This window comes from Maylandia zebra, unplaced genomic scaffold (genome assembly GCF_041146795.1).
Source record: "Maylandia zebra isolate NMK-2024a unplaced genomic scaffold, Mzebra_GT3a scaffold25, whole genome shotgun sequence".
NCBI lineage: Eukaryota > Metazoa > Chordata > Actinopteri > Cichliformes > Cichlidae > Maylandia > Maylandia zebra.
In genome coordinates, this window is record NW_027490055.1 from 219,250 (window position 1) to 240,643 (window position 21,394).

The 21,394-nt window shown below is 42.2% G+C and overlaps 1 non-coding gene across 1 annotated transcript; it reads right to left on the bottom strand.

Moving 5' to 3' along the window:
* Window positions 1–7,918: 7,918 nt before the first annotated feature.
* LOC143416155 (U6 spliceosomal RNA) lies at window positions 7,919–8,024 on the bottom strand. The gene has a single exon (XR_013096531.1). It is a non-coding gene; the product is annotated as a U6 spliceosomal RNA (small nuclear RNA).
* Between the last annotated feature and the right edge of the window lie 13,370 nt (window positions 8,025–21,394).

Genomic DNA, 21,394 nt, shown 5'->3' on the forward strand with positions numbered 1-21,394 from the left:
GAAATTGATCAATTTCGTTTTTAGATGGGTTTATTTGTGGTGTATATAAAGTTTCATAGAAATCCCTAAAAATTGTGTTTATTTTTTAGGATCATATATTGTGTTCCCAGATAAATCTTTAACAGCACATATAGTTGTTTTTTCTTTATTGATTTTTAACTGTTAGCAAGAAATTGTCCGGATTTGTTACCGTGTTCATAATTTTGCAGGCGAAGTCTTTGTACTAAGAATTTAGTCTTTTTATTAATAATTTCATTTAATTCTAGTTTTGTCTTGCGTATTTTGTTTAATATTTCTTGATCTTGGTGTGACACATAGGCTTTTTCTAAGGATTTGATGTTTTTCTCTAGTTCCTGAATTTTTTTGTTTTCTTCTTTCTTCTTATGTGATGAGAAAGAGATTATTTTACCTCTCATCACGACTTTCCCTGCTTCCCAGAGGACAGATGCTGATGTTCCAGGAATGTCATTAAAGCCTAAATATAGAGTCCACTCTTTTTTAAAGTATTTGATAAAGTCTTCGTCTTTGAGCAGTGATGTATTAAATCTCCAGTTTTTACTTGGTGTAGTATTATTGTTGTACATTAGTTTTAAAGATACAGGAGCATGATCGCTGACAGCTATAGGATGAATCTCAGTGTCTGTAATGTTACTCAGCAGTGAGCTGCTGACCAGAAAATAATCCAGACGAGAGTAGGAGTGATGGACATGTGAGAAGAAAGAATATTCCTTACTGTTGGGGTGAAGGGAGCGCCATGCATCGCAAAGACCAAAGTCGCTCATATACTGATTGATTATATTTGTGGACTGCCAGTTACGCTGAGTTCCTGCTGTATTGAGCCTATCCATGTCTTCATTTAGTCCCAGGTTGAGGTCTCCCCCAAGAACAATTGTGCAATCTAGGTGTTCGGAGAGTGTACTAAAAAAACCGTGGAAGAATGAGGGGTCATCAACATTTGGACCATATATACTTACAATACCTAGCTTTTGGTTAAGTATAGATAGTTTGACGATTAAGAATCTGCCCTCTGGATCTATAACTGTATCGAGTACTGTGAAATTAATATTTATGTGTTAGAATTGCTGCTCCTCTTTGTCTAGAATTATAACAGGCTGAGAACACATTAGGAAACTCAGGTGTTTTAAGTTTATTCAAACCTGTGACAGGCATGTGGGTTTCTTGTAATAAAACAACGTCTGCCTGTAATGTTTTAAGTTGGTTAAGTATTTTTAACCTTCTTTCCGTAGAGCCAGCTCCATGCACATTCCATGTGACAAATCTTAGCATGCCCATAGTTGTGTGTTTGTGGCTAATGATGTACGCTGTGTGTCTCGCTTAGACGGGTGAGGAAAATGGAAACACATCTTTTTTTTAAAAAAAGTAAAGAGAAGAAAATGCGCGGTAAGAAGCTCCATAGGTCTGACTATGTGTGTGCATAATAACTAATATGAGCAAATGTGTGCGTGTGTCCTATATCTGTGTGCGCTGTGTGGCTGTTGTAAGTGTGTTGCCTTTAAACGCATGTGTGTGCGTGATCGTGCAGAGTAAGCATGTAGAAATAGACAGTGTCGCTTGTGGATGGATAGGGAAACAGGTGATCGACATAGTGATAGAAAAGAGAAGCAAATACACCAAACAGCAAGGTGCGCGACAAGAGAGAGAGACGGGAAAAGAAATAAAAACGGAAACATTCCAATTAAAGCGTTGGCGGAGAGTGACGGTGACGTTATACTAAATTAGCAAACTGAAATTACATAGTTAAGCAAAAGTTAATACAAGAGAGTGTGAGTGAAGAGGATAGTGTAGCGGATTCTTATCTGGTGTGCGGTCAATACAGCCATGGAGTGATGCCAGGGTCGCGGTAGAGCAGTCCGTCCACGTAGAGCCGGTCCACGGCGATGACAGCCCGGGAGCCTTTCTGGATAAAACTACGTGGGACTGGGAAGAGGACCCTGCGTCGTTCCAGGATCTCTCTGGGGAACTGATCGTTCACGCTGAAATCCGTTCCTTTCAGCTCTCTGCCACGACTCTTCACCTGCTCCTTCTGCTTGAAGTGGCCGAATTTGGCTACAATAGGACGTGGTCTCCCGCTTCCTGTCTTCGGAGCCCCTACGCGATGCACTCTATCGAACCCTATGTTTTTCACCGTGTCCTCCGGCAGCTTCAGGTGGATTTTAATGAAGCTTCTCACGGTCGTTTCCGGGTCCTCTCCGGCAGACTCTGGAATACCAGAAAACACCAGATTATCTCTCATGCTACGGGCTTGTAAATCTATAACGGTCTCTTTTATTTTTTTATTTTCTATGTTTAATTGGGTCACATTTTCGGTCAGAGATTTGACCGAGTCCCGTAGCGTGGCGTTTTCCACAGCAAGTGTTTCCACCTGCTGCTGGCTGAACTCCAGGGATTCTTTTAGAGATTTAAATTATCTTTTAGATGACGGCGTCTCAGCTTTGGCCGGGGAAGACGCGCTCTGGGCCTTCTTCATTACTAAATCTTCGAAGCACCGGTCGATGTATTCTTGGAGAGCGTCTAAACTCTCCTCGTTGTCCTCCAGGGTGTTAGAGATGATAGGACAGATGTTGTTAGTTATATGACAGTTGGTTAGTTTATTTGGCAATACTGACGTTTAAAGAAACTTTGTTAAATTCTATGCTACCATTCGCTTTTTTTTCTCCGCCAAATCTCCGTACTTACTTAAAGTTTACTCTTCGCCGCCCCTCATCTGCCGTTTTTTTCCGGCAAAATTATCCACACCCACCGCCGCGCTGTGCATTCTGGGATATGTTGGGCCACGAAGTCTACACCGCCACATCCTTAAAATTCAGGGAAATGAAGGACGCATTTGAGGGCCGCATTTCGAGCAGCCTTTGAATTGGGACAGCCTTCGCCGCGTCGCTGTGACGTAATCGGCCTTAAAATGCGGCCTTTAAGGCTGCAGACCCTGAATTGGGATACAGCCTGAAACTGCTGCTCTCCACACAGCTCTGACACACCCTCATGAGAGCTGATTGGTCAGTAAGCAGGCTGGTCGTACCTGCTGATCACTCACCTGTTCCAGACCAGGCTAGGGTTGCCATGGCGATATACATTCCACCTTCATAGTTAGAGTCAAGCCTGCATCAGACGGCAGGCCTGAGATCATGATGAATACAGTGACACACACACAGTAGCTGTTTGTGTGCAGCAGCTTCTCCTTTAGGAATCTGAGGTCTGATGAGACACAGCTGTTTGGAAGATATTTTATTTCATTTATTATTTATTTAATTTAATTGTTTTTATTTATTTAGATAGCTTCATGTTAAAGACAGAATAAGAAACTAAACCCAGAAAAATAACATCATAGTTCAGTCGTCTCAGGTCTCACACTACATGGTACACTGACCTCTCAGTGCAGTGACGTCGTCCTGCACCCTAAACAGAGAGACAGCCCAGAGCATGATGGTCCCCCCTCACTGCCTGACTGTGGGGACGCTGCTCTGTGGGTCACTTCAACATTTCTCTTCCTCTATGATATATACATGTCTATGTAGGAAAAGTATTTGCCCATAGATATAGGATATAATTAGAAATATGAAACATGGATGATTATGAGTGGGCTGAGTGCAAAATCCAGGCAGGACATGATGTGCAACGAGTTTCACAGCCTGAGAAAATAAGTGTGTTATTGTAAGATGTTAGCAGAGCAGTGATCGGGTGAGGGGGCGTGGTTTAGCTCTCTGGTGTTGCCTGAGGTGGTGGAGAGGTTGGAGTAGAAGAAAGTGTTTCTGTGGACGGATGTGCTTCATCCACACATGAGCTGAGATCAGGAGTGTCTGTACTTGGTTGGACTCTGTGGGAGATCCATCCATCTTCTTCTGCTTATCCAGCTCACAGTTACGGGGAGTAGCCAGAGTCACCAGCCTATCACAGGGTAACACTCACAGTGACCCAACCCACTAACTGCATGTCTGTGTACAGTGGGAGGAAGCCTCCAAACACAGAGAACCCAGAGAGAACATCCACACAGGAAGGCCAGGTGGGGGATTCAAACCCTGCTGGGAGGCAACAGAGCTGCCCACTGCACCACCGTGCTGCCTCTGGCTGGGCTGTAGGCATCTAATACTTACCTCACTCAGGCACATGAACACACTTCATACACACCTTCGTGATTTTGTTGATATTCTGTCTCCATTAAAATGAAACAGCATAAAATAAAAGACTTCCCTGTTTGTAACTGAGCAGATAATTATTCTCCCCTCTGTAATTTCAAGATTCAAAGTGTTTATTGTCATGTGTCCGAAGGGGAAAAAAGCATTTCTCTGTGCAATGAAATTCTTTCTTTGCTGTCCACCGACAGATGCTGATTAATATATACAATAGAAATATGTCAGATAAATACAAATAGAACAAATAAATAAATGAAGACAAAAAAGAAGACAGAATATTTACGTGTGCAACAGAGATGTGTGCAAAAGACCAATGAGCTTAATATGAAGGGTGACCTGTGAACAGTCCGTGTTGGGAAGGTTAGGAAAAACTTCTCCCAGCACATCAGCGCAGCCATTAAAACAGGAATTCACCATGGCAACAGAGTCATCTTCACCTCATGATGAAAAAATATTTTTTATTTTTTAAATGGCTTTATTTTTGTTTCTTTGTGTCTGAAAAAAAAAAGCAGCAGGGTAAGTGGGTAAATGTACCGGTGCATCCATGGTCACAGAGTCATGTTCATTATCTCATGTCGAAAAAATGTTTTATATTTGTTACATGCATTTATTTGTGATTTATTTTGTTCTCGTCTGACTGTGTGTGTGTGTGTGTGTGCACTGCTCTCAGGGCCTCCACAGCCTCCTGCAGGAGGTGCTGTCCATCATGGGGACAAATAAAGCTTTAGAATTGAGCCAACAGGCCACGTGGTGACTGTGCTCTGCAACAACGTGCTATCATGACGATGTAGAAACTTGATCATTATTTTAATGATGATGTTTTTAATTATCCACTTCTAAAGATTTCCAGTCCCTGTGTTTAAATCCTTTGGTCCTCTGTTTGTTGTCAACAAGCCAATTATGCTGTACCTCTGAAACATAAAGCTTTAGAATTGAGCCAACAGGCCACGTGGTGACTGTGCTCTGCAACAACGTGCTATCATGACGATGTAGAAACTTGACCATTATTATAATGATGATGTTTTTAATTATCCACTTCTAAAGATTTCCGGTCCCTGTGTTTAAATCCTTTGGTCCTCTGTTTGTTGTCAACAAGCCAATTATGCTGTACCTCTCAAACCAATCACAAAAAATAGAAAAAACACACTTCTGTATCGTCTGAGTGAAGATGACTCTGTTGCCATGGTGAATTCATGTTTTAGTGGATGTAAGTAAGTAAGGCCACTTGTCGTGCTGTTATTATGTTTTTGTCCCAACTTTCTCATAATTCCTCCAACTCTGAATTGAATTATTTATTAAAGGAGCAGCAAAAATAGTAACAAACACATGAAGGCTGTGTATGAAGAGACTTTCATGTCACTGAGTGAGGAAGTAAGCTTCAAACTTAAATGAGCTGGACGCCTCCTCTCTTTGCTCTTTAAATGCTTTGCTTCTTTTATTGATTTTTATGCTGATTTTTTCCCTTTTTTCCTAGCTTACCTGCGATAGCTTCTGGACACTTATAGATCATTAGGACTAAAGTGTTCTTAACAGAAGCAGCAACATTTTTATAGTTACCTTATCCTCAGCGCTCCGTGTGTCTGTGGCCTAGACACAGCTGAAGCCTGATTACAGCGTCTGGGCACCGAACAGCCTCAATAGCCTGGAAAGGTGCTAACCGCTAGGCTAACTAGCAACAAGATGCCTTCCCTCTCCACAGATGACTACCACAGCCTCCTGCAGAAGATTGCAGTACTGGAGACAAAAATTCATCGCTTAGAAGTAAACGTGGAGGTAAATGGACTGTGTGGAAATGAAACAACCTTGCCTTTGATTCAAAACAATGGCGACGAGCAAGCTAGTACACAGCTAAGGAGCACAGATAACATGACCAAGAAAGTAGACTCTGTGCATTATTATAAATCCTCAAGCAATAATCCCCCCTTGGACTGTCTTGGTGCAAAACCAAGACATAAATCATGTCTCCTGGAAGGGGGAGGACGTATCACGGGCAGAGCACAGCGAGCTGAAATCTCTGAAACCGACTGGCCTTCACTTCCTACGAGACAGAGAAGCTCTTCTACCCCTGTATACGAGAGGAAACAGGACTGGACAACCGTGAATAGGAAGGATAACAACAAACCTCCAAAACAACTGAATGTGAAACTGCAGAACAGATTTGCTCCACTATCAAAGGACCCTGGATCTATATCAGACAACCATCCATCTAAAAGCAGCGAAGTAAGGTCTGAAAATCTGTTGAAAAGTGAAAGGCCACAGGGAAAGCTAAAGGCTAGGCCTGAAACTCTGATTGTGGGTGACTCTGCCGTAAAGGATGTACAAAGGATGTGCGGTAAGAACACTAAAGTCCTCTGCTTTCCTAAGGATATGGTCAACAACCTGAAGGAGAGAATTCTTCAAATTGCAGATGAATATCCAACTGTGACAAACATTGTTCTGCATACAGGGTCAAACGATGTGTCCAAACAACAGTCGGAGGTTCTGAAACGGGACTTTACTGGATTATTAAATACTGTAAACTCTCTGAATGCAGCTGTATTCATCAGTGGACCTGTACCGCCGGTCAGAGGAGGAGACGAGAGATTCAGCAGGTTGTTTACACTGAATAAATGGCTTATATCAGCATGTACTGACCACTCGGTGCATCAATGCTGGGCTCAGATCTACCCCCAGCCCAATCCCTTTTTGTCCCCCATAAACCCCCCACCAGAGCGGCCAAAGGTTCGCCATCGAGCCCCACCCTCAACAGAGCAATCGAAGTCACATTGCCCAGCCTCGCCCCCCTTAGTTCCTCTTTACCACCTTCATGCTTTGTCTCCACAGTCTGATGCGTGATGTGTGAAGGGTCCGGGCTGTGAGGATTATGGCAGTGATGACTTTTCCCAGGAGAAGCTGGGACCCTGTTTACTAGAAGGTTTTAAAATTTCTGTACTTTTAGGTGACAGGAGACATGTGGCCTGGTCAAAACACAGAGAGCTGCACTCTAAAAGATCTTTAAACATAGTAAACATAGCTTGTGTGCCACAGACTGCTCCCAAACACGAGGGGACAAGTAATACCTCTAAAACACTTAAGTTGGCTTTATTAAACGTTAGATCTCTAGCTGGGAAAACATTTTTAATTAATGATTTAATCACTGAGCACAGCCTTGATTTTATGTTTTTAACTGAAACTTGGTTGGACCAAAGTAACAGTGGAGCTGTTCTCATCGAGACGACCCCTCCTAACTACAGTTTTATCAGTGAGGTCAGGGTGAGCAGGAGAAGAGGAGGGGTTGCTGTCTTATTTAATGAATCATTTCAATGTAAGCAGCTATCTCCTGGAAGTTTTCAGTCTTTTGAATATGTGGCTTTACAGCTGAAGGCCCCATCCAAAGTTGTGTTTCTTAATGTTTACAGGCCTCCCAAATACTGCACAGACTTTTTTAATGACCTCAGTGAACTGCTGTCTGTGATCTGTGTTGATTTTGACTGTGTAATTATTGCTGGGGATTTTAACATCCATGTGGACAACCCTCAGGACAAAGGGACTAAAGACCTGAGTAACACTCTGGGAAACTTTGGGCTGACTCAGCATGTAACAGAGGCCACACATAATAGAGGACACACTCTCGACCTACTGATCTCCAAAGGCCTGAGCATTTCAAAGGTTACTGTGTCTGATGTGAGCCTGTCTGATCATTACTGTGTTTTCTTTGAAAGTAAAATCTCAGCCCACACAAATATATCAACAGCAGTGATCACAAAACGGTGTATAACTGAAGACAGTAGTGAGATCTTTAACGTTTCACGAATTTGCGTGTCATCCTTGCGCAGGGGCCATGCTAATCTTCTCTGTATCGTATCCAATTTAGCGTACGCGCTTGCCGAAGCAATCTTTAACCAGGTCTTCCCATTAACACCTGACCTGTCCAGAGGGTCAGTCAATGAGCTCGTCAATAGCTTCAATGCTAACATGTTAAATGTAATGGACACTATTGCTCCCATTAAGGTGAAGGTTATCTCTGGAAGGAAAAAGTCTCCATGGAGAAACTCCACACTGGTGAAAAATGAAAAAAGAGAGTGTAGGAAAGCTGAGCGCAGATGGAGAAAAACAAACCTCCAGGTTCATTATGACATTTAAAAAGAGAAACTTCACAATTATAATTTACAACTGAGGAATGCAAGGAGGTCCTACTTCTCTGACATCATCACTAAAAACAGCCATAATGCTCGGGTCTTATTTTCTACAGTTGACAGGCTAACAAACCCTCCTGTGCCAGTGGCAGCTGAACTTCATTCAACCATGGCCTGCAATGACTTTGCCAAATTTTTCACTGAAAAAATCCAAAAAATTAGACAAGCAATTGGTACATCAACAGCAGATCCAGAAGTACTAGAGGACAATATGTGCTTTGTCCTACTGGTCATTGCTTTGCACAACATGGTAAAAAAAGTATGCTCATCAAAGTATGCAAATCTCCAGTGCAATGGAGGCCTGTGAGCATACTTTCTGTGTATGTATTATTGTAGAGTCGACCTTACAATATGGAGCATTTTGATGTGGCTGTTGTTGTGATTCGGCGCTGTATAAATAAAATTCCATTGAATATAGAGCACCTGCCTCCTCATTGTGCTGCCTGTTGTTGTTGTTGTGGTTATGACCAGTGCTTGACCCCACACATCAGTGATCCAAGATCAAAGATGTTTGAAAGCAGTATGGTGTGAAAATACGGCTCTTTGCAACACTTTGTACTTTGGGGTCATTTCTGTCCACGAGGACCACAGGTGTTATAGAATCCAATAAAAACCACATAAATAAATCAAATTACTTAAAACTTATTGCAATCATGCATAGTATAGTAATGAATAACTTCTGTTATTTTCAGACCATTTGATGAATAAAAAACAAATTTTTGATAGCAAAAGATTTCTTTAGAGGACAAAAATGACCCAAGGACAACACAAGGGTTGGTTCCAGGCAATAAAGTCTAAAAATAAATCCATCCACTTCTTTTTCTGTGTTCCAGCCTCAGTGGCTCTGACACAGTGCTGTAATATTTACACCTCTGATGAAAACAGAGTTTGTAGTTGCAGAAATACTCGACTCATTTTGGGCATTTACGAGCAGGAACCTCAGAAAGCCCCTCGTTGCTTCACTGGTTAAGAAGCAAAGCAAACATTAGTTAACAGTAATGTAAAATCACGTACGTACTACAAGAAAAGGCTTTTGTTTTTCTGTTCATGGAGTGAAACTGTGGAACAGTCTGAATATGGAATTAAAGCAACGTCCAAACATAAAACTGTTCAAAAAGAGTTATAAAAGTATGATCTTCTCGAACTATAAAGAAAAGGAAAATATTTAAATTAAGTGAATGTCTCTATTTAAAAACAAACAAACAAAAAACTCATGATGTGATATTATAGTATATAGTATATCAGAAATCTGTTCACTATTTTTATTACAAATTATATCAGTAAGGAAGCTGACTAAATATTAACTGATAATTTATGGCAAAGGGGTGGGATCAAATAAGTGTATACTTCTTCCCTTTCAACATGTAAATTAATCAGAACGGGTTTTTTTGTATGTAATTTGTATAGTATTTTTTTCTCTCTTATTTTCTTTTCTAAATGTAGTTGTATATTGTTCACATGTTGAAATAAATTACCAATCAATCAATCAATTAAGGCCCAAAGTTTAGGAGAGAACGTCAGCACTTCACTAATGAATGTAATGCTGGTCCATGTACTTGTTTTGTAATGTGCATGTTGTGCGTTGCTATTTCCCATATTCTTTGGCACTGATAGATGAAAAGTCTCAGGCAGGACCTGAGCCTGCCAGCTGCTGACAGTGAGCAGGGAGAGAGCAGCAGAAGCTGGGCAAGAGCAGGGCACCTTCAGCCCCCTTCATCAGGCAGAAATCATTTGGGTGTCTGTGTGAAATGTCTGATTTTTTAAAATCTTTTTTGTAGACATATTTATTAAATGTTTAACAATTATATAGAAGAAAGACAATGTAAAGAACAAAACCTTTGTCCCATAAACACGGTCAGGAGTCACAGTCGAGTGTGAGCTGCATGTATACAAAGAAATAAGAAGGAAACAGCAGTTAGAATGAGCATTGTACATGCTGCTGGAGTAATACTTGGCCCCTCTATGAATATTGTGGCCTCTTGATGGCCCCACACTCAGAAACATAGATCCACCACTTTCTTTTCTACTGCACTGAAGTCTAGCAGGACAAGCACAGAGATGAGTCGACTGTCACCACCACTTGTCTTTTCCAAACCATTAGTCCTGTTATTGCACCTGTTGATGTGGGTGTGGCCAATGAAATGTCTCCATTACCTGTGTTGACACCAGGCTGTGACATTCTACAGGTGATGGTGGCACACTGTTCAGTCTTGGTTTTGAATCCTGATGTGTGGAGCCAGGGCTTTGGCCACAGCTACTTCCCCCTGTAGACCAGGCTGCTTACAGCACCCCCTGGTGGAGTAAAGTGGAGTAGAGCCATGAGTGAGAGATGATCTCTTTCCTTTGGCTCTGCTGTTTGTCCTCATATGATCCTTCTTCCTGGCAACAGTGGGATGCATAAGTTGGTTGTCATGGTCACTGCAGTGTCCTCTCCTGCTCAGCCAGAACATTGAGACTTCTGGGTTCTTGGGGACGGGAATGATGATGAAGGATGTGGGGACCACCACATCCGTGGCTGGATTGGTAAAGGGCAGAGAGCTCCAGTCCCACTCAGACGCCAGCAAGGTGGAGGTGGAGTACTGGTTTGGGCTGGTATCATCAAAGATGAGCTTGTGGGGCCTTTTCGGGTCGAGGATGGAGTCAAGCTCAACTCCCAGTCCTACTGCCAGTTTCTGGAAGACACCTTCTTCAAGCAGTGGTACAGGAAGAAGTCTGCATCCTTCAAGAAAAACATGATTTTCATGCAGGACAATGCTCCATCACACGCGTCCAAGTACTCCACAGCGTGGCTGGCAAGAAAGGGTATAAAAGAAGAAAAACTAATGACATGGCCTCCTTGTTCACCTGATCTGAACCCCATTGAGAACCTGTGGTCCATCATCAAATGTGAGATTTACAAGGAGGGAAAACAATACACCTCTCTGAACAGTGTCTGGGAGGCTGTGGTTGCTGCTGCACGCAATGTTGATGGTGAACAGATCAAAACACTGACAGAATCCATGGATGGCAGGCTTTTGAGTGTCCTTGCAAAGAAAGGTGGCTATATTGGTCGCTGATTTGTTTTTGTTTTGTTTTTGAATGTCAGAAATGTATATTTGTGAATGTGGAGATGTTATGGAGATGTTCCACAGGGTTCAGTGCTAGGACCAATTCTGTTTACATTATACATGCTTCCCTTAGGCAGTATCATTAGAAGACATAGCATACATTTTCACTGCTATGCAGATGACACCCAGCTCTATCTGTCCATGAAGCCAGATAACACACACCAATTAGTTAAACTGCAGGAATGTCTTAAAGACATAAAGACCTGGATGGCTGCTAACTTTCTGCTTCTTAATTCAGATCAAACTGAGGTTATTGTACTCGGCCCTGAAAATCTTAGAAATATGGTATCTAATCAGATTCTTACTCTGGATGGCATTACCTTGGCCTCCAGTAACGCGGTGAGGAACCTTGGAGTCATTTTTGACCAGGACATGTCCTTCAACGCACATATTAAACAAATATGTAAGACTGCTTTCTTCCATTTGCGCAACATCTCTAAAATTAGAAATATCCTGTCTCAGAGTGACGCTGAAAAACTAGTTCATGCATTTATTACTTCCAGGCTGGACTACTGTAATTCATTATTATCAGGATGTCCAAAAAACTCACTGAAAAGCCTTCAGCTAATCCAAAATGCTGCAGCAAGAGTCCTGACAGGGACTAGAAAGAGAGAGCATATTTCTCCTGTTTTGGCTTCCCTTCATTGGCTTCCTGTTAAATCCAGAATTGAATTCAAAATCCTGCTCCTCACATACAAGGTCTTAAATAATCAGGCCCCATCTTATCTTAATGACCTTGTAGTACCATATCACCCTATTAGAGCACTTTGCTCTCGCTCTGCAGGCCTACTTGTTGTTCCTAGAGTATTTAAAAGTAGAATGGGAGGGAGAGCCTTCAGTTTTCAGGCCCCTCTTCTGTGGAACCAGCTTCCAGTTTGGATTCGGGAGACAGACACTATCTCTACTTTTAAGATTAGGCTTAAAACTTTCCTTTTTTCTAAAGCATATAGTTAGGGCTGGACCAGGTGACCCTGAATCCTCCCTTTGTTATGCTGCAATAGATGTAGGCTGCCGGGGGATTCCCATGATGCATTGAGTTTTTCCTTTCCAGTCACCTTTCTCACTCACTATGTATTAATAGACCTCTCTGCATTGAATCATATCTGTTATTAACCTCTGTCTCTCTTCCACAGCATGTCTTTATCCTGTCTTCCTTCTCTCACCCCAACCGGTCGCAGCAGATGGCCGCCCCTCCCTGAGCCTGGTTCTGCCGGAGGTTTCTTCCTGTTAAAAGGGAGTTTTTCCTTCCCACTGTCGCCAAAGTGCTTGCTCATAGGGGGTCATATGATTGTTGGGTTTTTCTCTGTATCTATGAAGCGCCTTGAGGCGACTTTTGTTGTGATTTGGCGCTATATAAATAAAATTGAAATTGGAAATTGAAATTATATTGGTGTCACTGGTAAAAATAAATAATTGAAATGGGTATATATTTGTTTTTTGTTAAGAATCAGGCAGGATTTATTGGTTGCTTGCCTTGATAGTCAAACTTAACAAAAGAAAAGAGGTGGGGGAGGAGGGCTGGGCGGTTGAGCCAAATCAAAGAAATTAATAAAACAAAAAGAGGTCGATAGCTTCCAGGGCCTAACTGAAGCAAAAAATGCAAAACAAAAGGCCTACCTAGCTACTCGACAAAAGGTCAGTGAAAACATACAAGAGTGGCGTCAACCGCATAACCTAGTGTGACTAACAGTTTAAAACCTGCAACCAGTGTATAGGGTACCCCAGCTTACCTGTCCAGCCTCCCACCACACAAAATACAAAAAAGCCTGTTTGCAAATGTTTGTCATAAAGCAGCAGCCAGCAGCTGGCCAGGGAGCTGCTCATTTGTAGTGATCCTCGGAGAGTGATTGGCCATCTGTGCCCAGACCAGCCAATAGACACATGCCAATCAACTTTGAACTGGCCAATAGGTGGAGGCTTGACACCTGAAAGATAAAAAGAACACAAAAGCAAAGCCACATCTCTTGGCACGTAACAATGATCATTAGTCACTCAGACAAATATTTGATACGTTTAATGTTTACCTCCAGCAGGACATTTCAGCATTTCTGAAACATTTTTCTCTTTAACTCAAATCAAATAACAATCTAGACCCAGTCTATAAAAACATGAGTTCTGATCCTTCAGCCCCTTTATCAAGTTTATTGTCCTTAGGCTTTTTACTTGTCCCCAACTCCAGGAATTTTGTACCTTTTTTTCTAAAGCATATACTTCCGCTACCAGACTACACCTTCATCTTTTTCTGGTGTTCGTAATCCAAGTTTTGGTTTTTGTCTCAGCTTTAGTACAATGTTCAATGTTCAATCTCTCTTTTTTTTAATATATATAAATCAGCTGTGGCTGTCCTGACTATATCCAGTATGGAGGGAAATACTTGTGCTTTATATTTGAAATTCCTACTAAGGTTCTGTTTCTCATCAGCAACCATATCTAACTGTAATGTCACCATAACCAATGTTACCAATTACAGTGGGTTCTCTCATGGTACTCTACAGTTTCTGTCCACTGTCCAAAAACATGCAGTTAGGTTAACTGGTGATCTAAACTTCATGCAAGTGTGAGTAAGAATGCTTGTCTGTCTCTCTGTGGGCCAAATGGAAGAGACTGGATGGATCACTGCTTTACCTTTGATATTTCCTGACACCAAACATTCTCCATGAAGTCAGCATTTCAGCTCATACCCTTTATAAACACCTTTAACAGGAAGAGTTTTATACAGGTACTGTTTAAAATCCAGTGTTACTCACAGTATGCAGGTAATGAACATAATAATTACTGAACAAAGACGTGTGAACTTTGTTACTGTGGATCTAAAATGTAAAAATGCATTTGAGAAGATTTTATTTCCAATCAGGTTTTAATGTGGGTTACAGTTTTTTAGAATTTGTAAACTAGAAGGTTGAGTAGATGGAGCTTGTAATGACTGATCTTCAGTGTGCTTTATGAAATTATCAAAGCAATAGAAAGTTGCCCTTTAGGGAGGCCGGGACTTTAAAGGGAATGAGCCAAAGCAGCATGTTGTAGACAGAAATCAAACAAGAGTCTGCACCAAGTCCAGCATGTGATCCATTATTTATAGCTACATTTACAGTTATTGCAGATATTAGAATTAGAAAAAGTGACCAACAGTACTGTAGTATCTGTAGTACTCTAGTACCCACAGGCATGTCTGCAGACACTGATCTAGTGTCACTAGATCACTGGTTGCAATTTAGATATGTTGGTACAATTGTGTTTCTATAAATTTAATTTACTTTTTTTTCTTCCATACTTAAGTTTTATCATTTTTGAAGTTAATTTTGAGTTGTAGTGTACACAGGCATATTTGATTTATTATCTAGGTTCAACATATAAAGAGATTTGATCTCAAATATTCCTTTTGGGGGTTTTTTAGACTGAGAAGCTGTAGCCTCTCAGAGGAAGGCTGTGAAGGTTTGTTGTCAGTCGTCAGCTGCCAGTCCTGTAGTCTGAGAGAGCTGGACCTGAGTACCAACAGGCTGAATGATTCAGCAGTAAAGCTTTTGTCTGCTGCATTGGAGAGTCCACATGCCAAACTGAATATTCTGAGGTCAGATCAATATGTATTCTGTTTTGTTTTGTTTGTTTATATGTTTGTTTCTTCTTTTTATCAAATCACAAAATAAACCAATGAAACAAATTAACCAGTAAAGGCAAACTTTATCCATGTATTGTTGTTTCTTAACATTTTTAATCATTTCTAAGTTAAAGTAAAATTTTACTAACCTGTTGAGGACAAGATATTAAGCATACTTTAAAATACATCATTAGTTATTACACCCTGGTTATACTTTAACACTTTGTTCATGTTTTTATTTTCAGACTCAACATCTGTGAACTCTCAGAGGAAAACTGTGAAGCTCTCTCCTCAGTTCTCAGCTCCCAGGACTCTAGTCTGAGAGAGCTGGACCTGTGTATCAAAAACCTGCATGACTCAGGAGTGAAGCTTCTGGCTGTGGGACTACAAAATTTAAACTGTAACCTGAATCCTCTGAGGTCGGGTCAAATTACATTTTGTATTTTTAAAATTAACTAGTGCTGTCAGCGTTAATCTTGTTAAAATGACATCAACGTAATAACCGCATTAATGCGGCAAATCTTCATTAGCAAGTTAATGCAGATCGTCCTGTGCATGGGGTTGCAAGGCACTACCGCGTTAACGAGCTAACTGCGCTAACTCTTTGATGCCATGCAGCCCCATGTACGGGGCAATCCGCATTAACTTGCTAACGAAGATTTGCTGTGCAACTGCGGTTATGGCGTTAATGTCATTTTAATGAGATTAATGCTGACACCACTAAAATTAACCAATTAAATATTTTAAGCCAATCCATATTCAAATTCATATGACGATTTTTCTTAGCATGTTCAGGTTTTCTTTAAAAAAATAAAAAGACAGGATTTAATATTGGGAAATATAATTTAAAATATATGCATATAAATTAAAAAAATATACTTAAAAATTTCACGTGACTGCAGCACATTGGCACGATAGTTAACACTGTTGACTCACAGCAAGGAGGTCCTGAGTTCAATTCCACCATCAGGCCAGGGTCTTTCTTTCTTTCTTTCATTCTTAGAGTTTGCATGTTCTCCCTGTGTTTGCGTGGGTTCTCTCTGGGTAAAAAGGAACTCACCACCAGGTGGTAATCAGTTGAGCACTCAGCCCTTGTCTTCTCCCAAGCATCCAGAACATATGGCCATAGATCTAATGATACGATTACAAAATCGATCATCAACCTAGTGATCGTGGCTCAAAGAGTTGGAAGTTTGTCTTGTAATCAGAAGGTTGCTGCTTCAAGCCCCGGCTCTGACAGTCTCGGTCGTTGTTTCCTTGGGCAAGGCACTTCACCCATTGCCTACTGGTGGTTGTCAGAGGGCCCGGTGGTGCCAGTGTCCTGCAGCTTCACCTCTGTCAGTGCGGTCCAGGGCAGCTTTGGCTACAATGTAGCTTGCTATCCTCAGTGTGTGAATGGGTGGATGACTGAATGCAGAGTAAAGCGCTTGGGGTCCATAGGGACTAAGTAAAGTGCTATACTCTAAGGAGCTTGGAAAGAAAAGCGACTTCTTAAATCAATCAATCAATCAATCAATCAATCAATCAATCTTTATTTATAAAGCACTTTTCATACAGAGAAAATGTAGCACAAAGTGCTTTACATAGTTAAAAGCAGCCCACCCCACCCTCCAACTCACTCCCCACACTCTCAATACACATATATCCCCCCACCCACACACACACACACTTAAAGAGTAAAAATTGGGCTGAGCTCGCATGAGCCAAGTAAGGAAACACTATAACAGGGAGCCGTCTGCACCGGGAGCCGGTCACAGACCGCAGCCTCCGGGCTGGGCACACAGCAGGAGGGAGGCCAAGGAGCCCCCCAGCCAGGCTGAGAGGACCCCCAGAGACCCAGCAGCCACGGTCAATAACAGCCCCGGTGCAGAGAGCGCCCTCCGAGGAAACACTGGAGATATGACGCAATACAATATATATAGGGTAAAATGATAAAATAAATAAGAACAGGATACAATATAAATATAAATAGAATAAGAAGATTAAAAAATGAATAAGAATAAAATCAAACAAATATTAGGTAAATCCTAAATTAATAATAGAATAACAGGATAGAATAAATAAGCATAAAATAAATAAACGCTAAGTAAAAGCTAAATTAAAAAGGTGGGTCTTGAGCCTGTTCTTAAAAACATGTACGTTCTCTGCGGCCCTGAGCTCCTCCGGCAGGCTGTTCCACAGACGAGGACCATACCACTGAAAAGCTGCCTCTCCGTGAGCATGTGTCCTGACTTTAGGGACAATCAAAAGGCCAGTACCAGAGGACCTCAGGGTCCACGAGGGTTCGTATGGTAAAAGCAGATCTGAGAGATAAGAAGGCCCAAGACCATTAAGACATTTAAAAACCAATAAAAGAACTTTAAAATCGATCCTGAAACACACGGGGAGCCAGTGCAGCGATTCTAAAACCGGTGTAATGTGGGCCCGCCCTCTGGTCTTCGTCAGCACACGAGCTGCCGAGTTTTGCAAGAGTTGTAAAGTTGAAATATTCTTCTTAGGAAGACCAGAGAGCAGGGCATTACAGTAATCAATGCGACTGGTAATAAAAGCATGCATCAGCATCTCTGTGTTGGCCCGAGAGAGAATAGGGCGGACTCTGGCTATATTTTTTAGATGATAAAATCCAATTTTAGTTACATGTTTAACATGTGGGATAAAACCAAGCTCAGAGTCAAAAATAACACCCAGGTTTTTCACTTGTAGCGAAGGACATAGTGAAAATGCCTCTAATTTAGACAAGAGTTTCTCTCTCTGAGCCTCAGGACCGACGATTAAAACTTCAGTTTTGTCCTGGTTAAGCTGTAAAAAGTTTTCTGCCATCCAAGATCGTATATCTAAGATACAGTTAAAAAGGGCATCCATTGGTCTGGTGTCATCAGGAGACACGGAGATGTACAGCTGCGTGTCATCAGCGTAACTGTGGACGTTCACTCCATGCCTCCTGATGACACTGCCGAGAGGCAACATATACAAATTAAAAAGTACAGGGCCTAGAACCGACCCTTGAGGCACACCACATGTCATTTTATGGATCTTAGAGGAGCATGTATCCATACTCACCATAAAAGTTCTGTCAGAGAGATAGGAAGTGACCCACCATGTGTTTCAGTCTGTTTAAAAGAATAGCGTGGTCTACTGTATCAAAGGCTGCGCTTAGATCCAGTAGCACCAGGACTGAGAGCTTTTGGGCGTCCCAGTTACATCTAAGATCATTTAAAACCTTTAGGAGAGCCGTCTCTGTGCTGTGGTTCACCCTAAATCCAGACTGGAATATCTCCAGGATCTGTCTATCATTCAGAAAGTCATTAATCGGAGTAAAAACAAGTTTTTCTAAGATTTTACTTAAAAATGGTGAGTTGGATACAGGTCTGTAGTTATTAAAATCATTACAATCCAAATTGCTCTTCTTCAGAAGGGGCCTCACCACCGCCGTTTTAAAGGCAGCAGGGAAGACACCCAACTGAAGAGAGCAATTCATCACGTATAAAAGCTCAGCCTCAAAAAATCCACAAAGTGTTTTAAAGAGTGAAGAAGGAATTGGATCTAAAAGACATGTGGTGGGTCTCACTGTGGAGAAAACTTTCTGAAGGTTCTCAGCATTAACCAGGACAAAGCTGTCCAGTGTCTCCTCAGGTACAATCGAGCCCTCAGATGTGTTTACAAACATATCGCGATTAGATAAAATATCAGATCTGATGGCGCTGATTTTTCCCCTGAAGTGGTCTGCAAACTGCTCACAGAGCGAGTCTGTGAGCTTCTTTGGGAGCTTTTAAAATCAGGGTTAAATAAATGATCTATGGTGGAAAAGAGGACCTTGGGATTCTTTTTGTTATTACTGATTATTTTGGCGAAGTATGAATTTCTTGACTTCCTTAATGTATTATTGTACACTTTAAGTTGCTCGCAAAATATTTGATGGTTGATAGTATTTTTATTTTTCCTCCATCTCCTTTCTGCTGCCCTGCAATTTCTTTTGAGTGTTTTGACTTCTTCGTTTCTCCAGGGTGATGCATGTTTTACGTTAATCTTTTTGGTGGTGAGTGGAGCAACGGAGTCAAGGCTTTTCTTCAGTTTGCTGTTGAAATAACTAAAAATCAAATCGCAGGGTGCAGGTAAAATCACAGGGGGGCATTCGTCTAAAACCCTGGTAAAATTTGCAGCCACTTCAGAGGTTAGATAGCGCCTCCTCACAGTTCGCACCGAGGTCTCCCGCTGAATAAAACCGGTGATGTTAAAAAACACACAGTAGTGGTCAGAGACAGCCAAGTCAACAACAGAGGACACGCTGGTGGACAGCCCATGGGTGATGACCAGGTCCAGAGTGTGTCCTCTGTTGTGAGTCGGCTGCGTGACGTGCTGGATAAAATCCAAACAGTGAAGAATGTTTAAGAATTCTTTTGTTGCAGGGTCAGAAGGATTATCTATGTGCAGGTTAAAATTATCATATTATATTTTGAATGTATGTTTGTTAAAAATTCAGAGAATTCCTTGATAAAAGCAGCGCTGTCTTTAGGTGGTCTATAAATTGTGACAGATAAAACTGGAGGGCTGCTGAAAACAATAGCATGGAATTCAAAAGTGGTAAAATGATCAAATAAAATTTGTTTGGAGGTGACTGTGTTGTTGGCTAAAGATGCAGTCCCACCACCTCTCTCACCACTTCTAATAGAAAAAGAGAAATTAAAATTTGGTGGGGAGGCCTCAGTGAGAACAACTGGTGCATCCGAACCCAGCCATGTTTCAGTTAAAAATAAACAGTCAAGTTTATTATCTAAAATTAAATCATTAATAATAAAAGACTTGTTCAACAGAGAGCGGACATTTAAAAGTGCCATACTGATTGAGACTGGTGGATTATTGACAATAGAGTTGGATGGATGTTGATATTTAGGTTATTAATGTTTTTGGAGTTACTGGATTTATGATAATTCTGTTGCTCTCTGTTTGTGATTATGACGGGTATTGTGTTGACTGTGGGAGAGAAAGGTCCTAGTCCAGAGTTTTGTGTATTACTGTTAAAAGTGGAACAAATATAGGAGCTGGGACCAGGGGAACATCAGTCAGTGGCAGACAGATCTGCAGGTAATGTCAGTTTGGGGTAGTGACAGGGCGGTGTGCGGGAGTGCTGTACGCCAAATGCCAAATTGGCGGACAGCAAACGGCGTCCACAGGCGTTGAGGTGGAGCCCGTCTGCCCCAAAAAGATGCCTCCTCTCCCAGAAGGCATCAAAGTTGTTAATAAAACCCACGCCGTGGGAGACACAGGCGGAGGAAAGCCAGGTGTTAAGGCTGAGCAGCCGGCTGAAACGGCCTATCCCTCTGCCACAGGTGGGGGTGGGCCCAGAGATAAAAGCACTCACCTGCAACTGACCAAGGAGGCTGAAGAGTTCGAGGAAGTCCAACTTCAGCAGCTCAGATTGCTGTTTGGGGATGTCATTGGTGCCGATGTGGATGATGAGCCGGTTAACCTGTGGGTGGGATGCCAGAATGTTGGGAATTCTGTCCACTATGTCAACAACAGTGGCTCCCGGGAACGACAGCGTGAGCGCCCCCCTCATCCGCACGTTCCTGACGATGGAATCCCCGAGGACCAGCGTGGAGAGAGGAGGTGCCACTGGGGGCTGTTGGCCATCTGAGATGCCCGCGCCGCGACGCCGGGGGTGTTCAGATGGAGATGCGCCAGCCGTGGGTCCTCTTCTCCGAGGAGCCGGGGTAAAGCACAGCTCTCCGCGGTGAGTTTGCACCACAGCGTCGGGTTGCCCGCCGCGGCTCCGGGGGCGTAGTGGTGGAGATGGCGCAGACCTCTGCGACACAGCGGGATGGCGAGGGCTAGCAGTCAGAGGAGTCAAAGGACTTCTTTAAGTTGCTTGAAGACGTTTCACCTCTCAACCGAGAAGCTTCTTCAGTTCTAAGGGTCAAATGGTGGAGAGTCCCAGATTTAAACCCAGTGGGAGTTTCGCTCCAAAGAGGGACAAAGGACCCCCTGATGATCCTCTACCTAATCACAGCCGAGATGTGAAAATGGGTGTGGGTCCCAATCAGCCAGGGTTTCGGTTGAGCTCATTGTGAAACCTGGCCCCACCCTATCATGTGATTTCCTGAGGTCAGGTGGCCCAGGATGTGAGTGGGCATTAGGGCATCTGGGGAGGGAACTCAAAACTGGATTATAGATGGCAGACAGTTGGTGTCGTAAACCACCGCCTCTGTTCAAAGATGGTCACAGTGGACATAAATGGCTTCTTTCACTCCTCTTTCAAACCATCTGTCCTCTTTGTCCAAAATGTGAACATTGGCATCCTCGAGGATAGATGGTTTGAAAGAGGAGTGAAAGAAGCCACCTTCACAGACATAAAGCGCTACACAAATACAG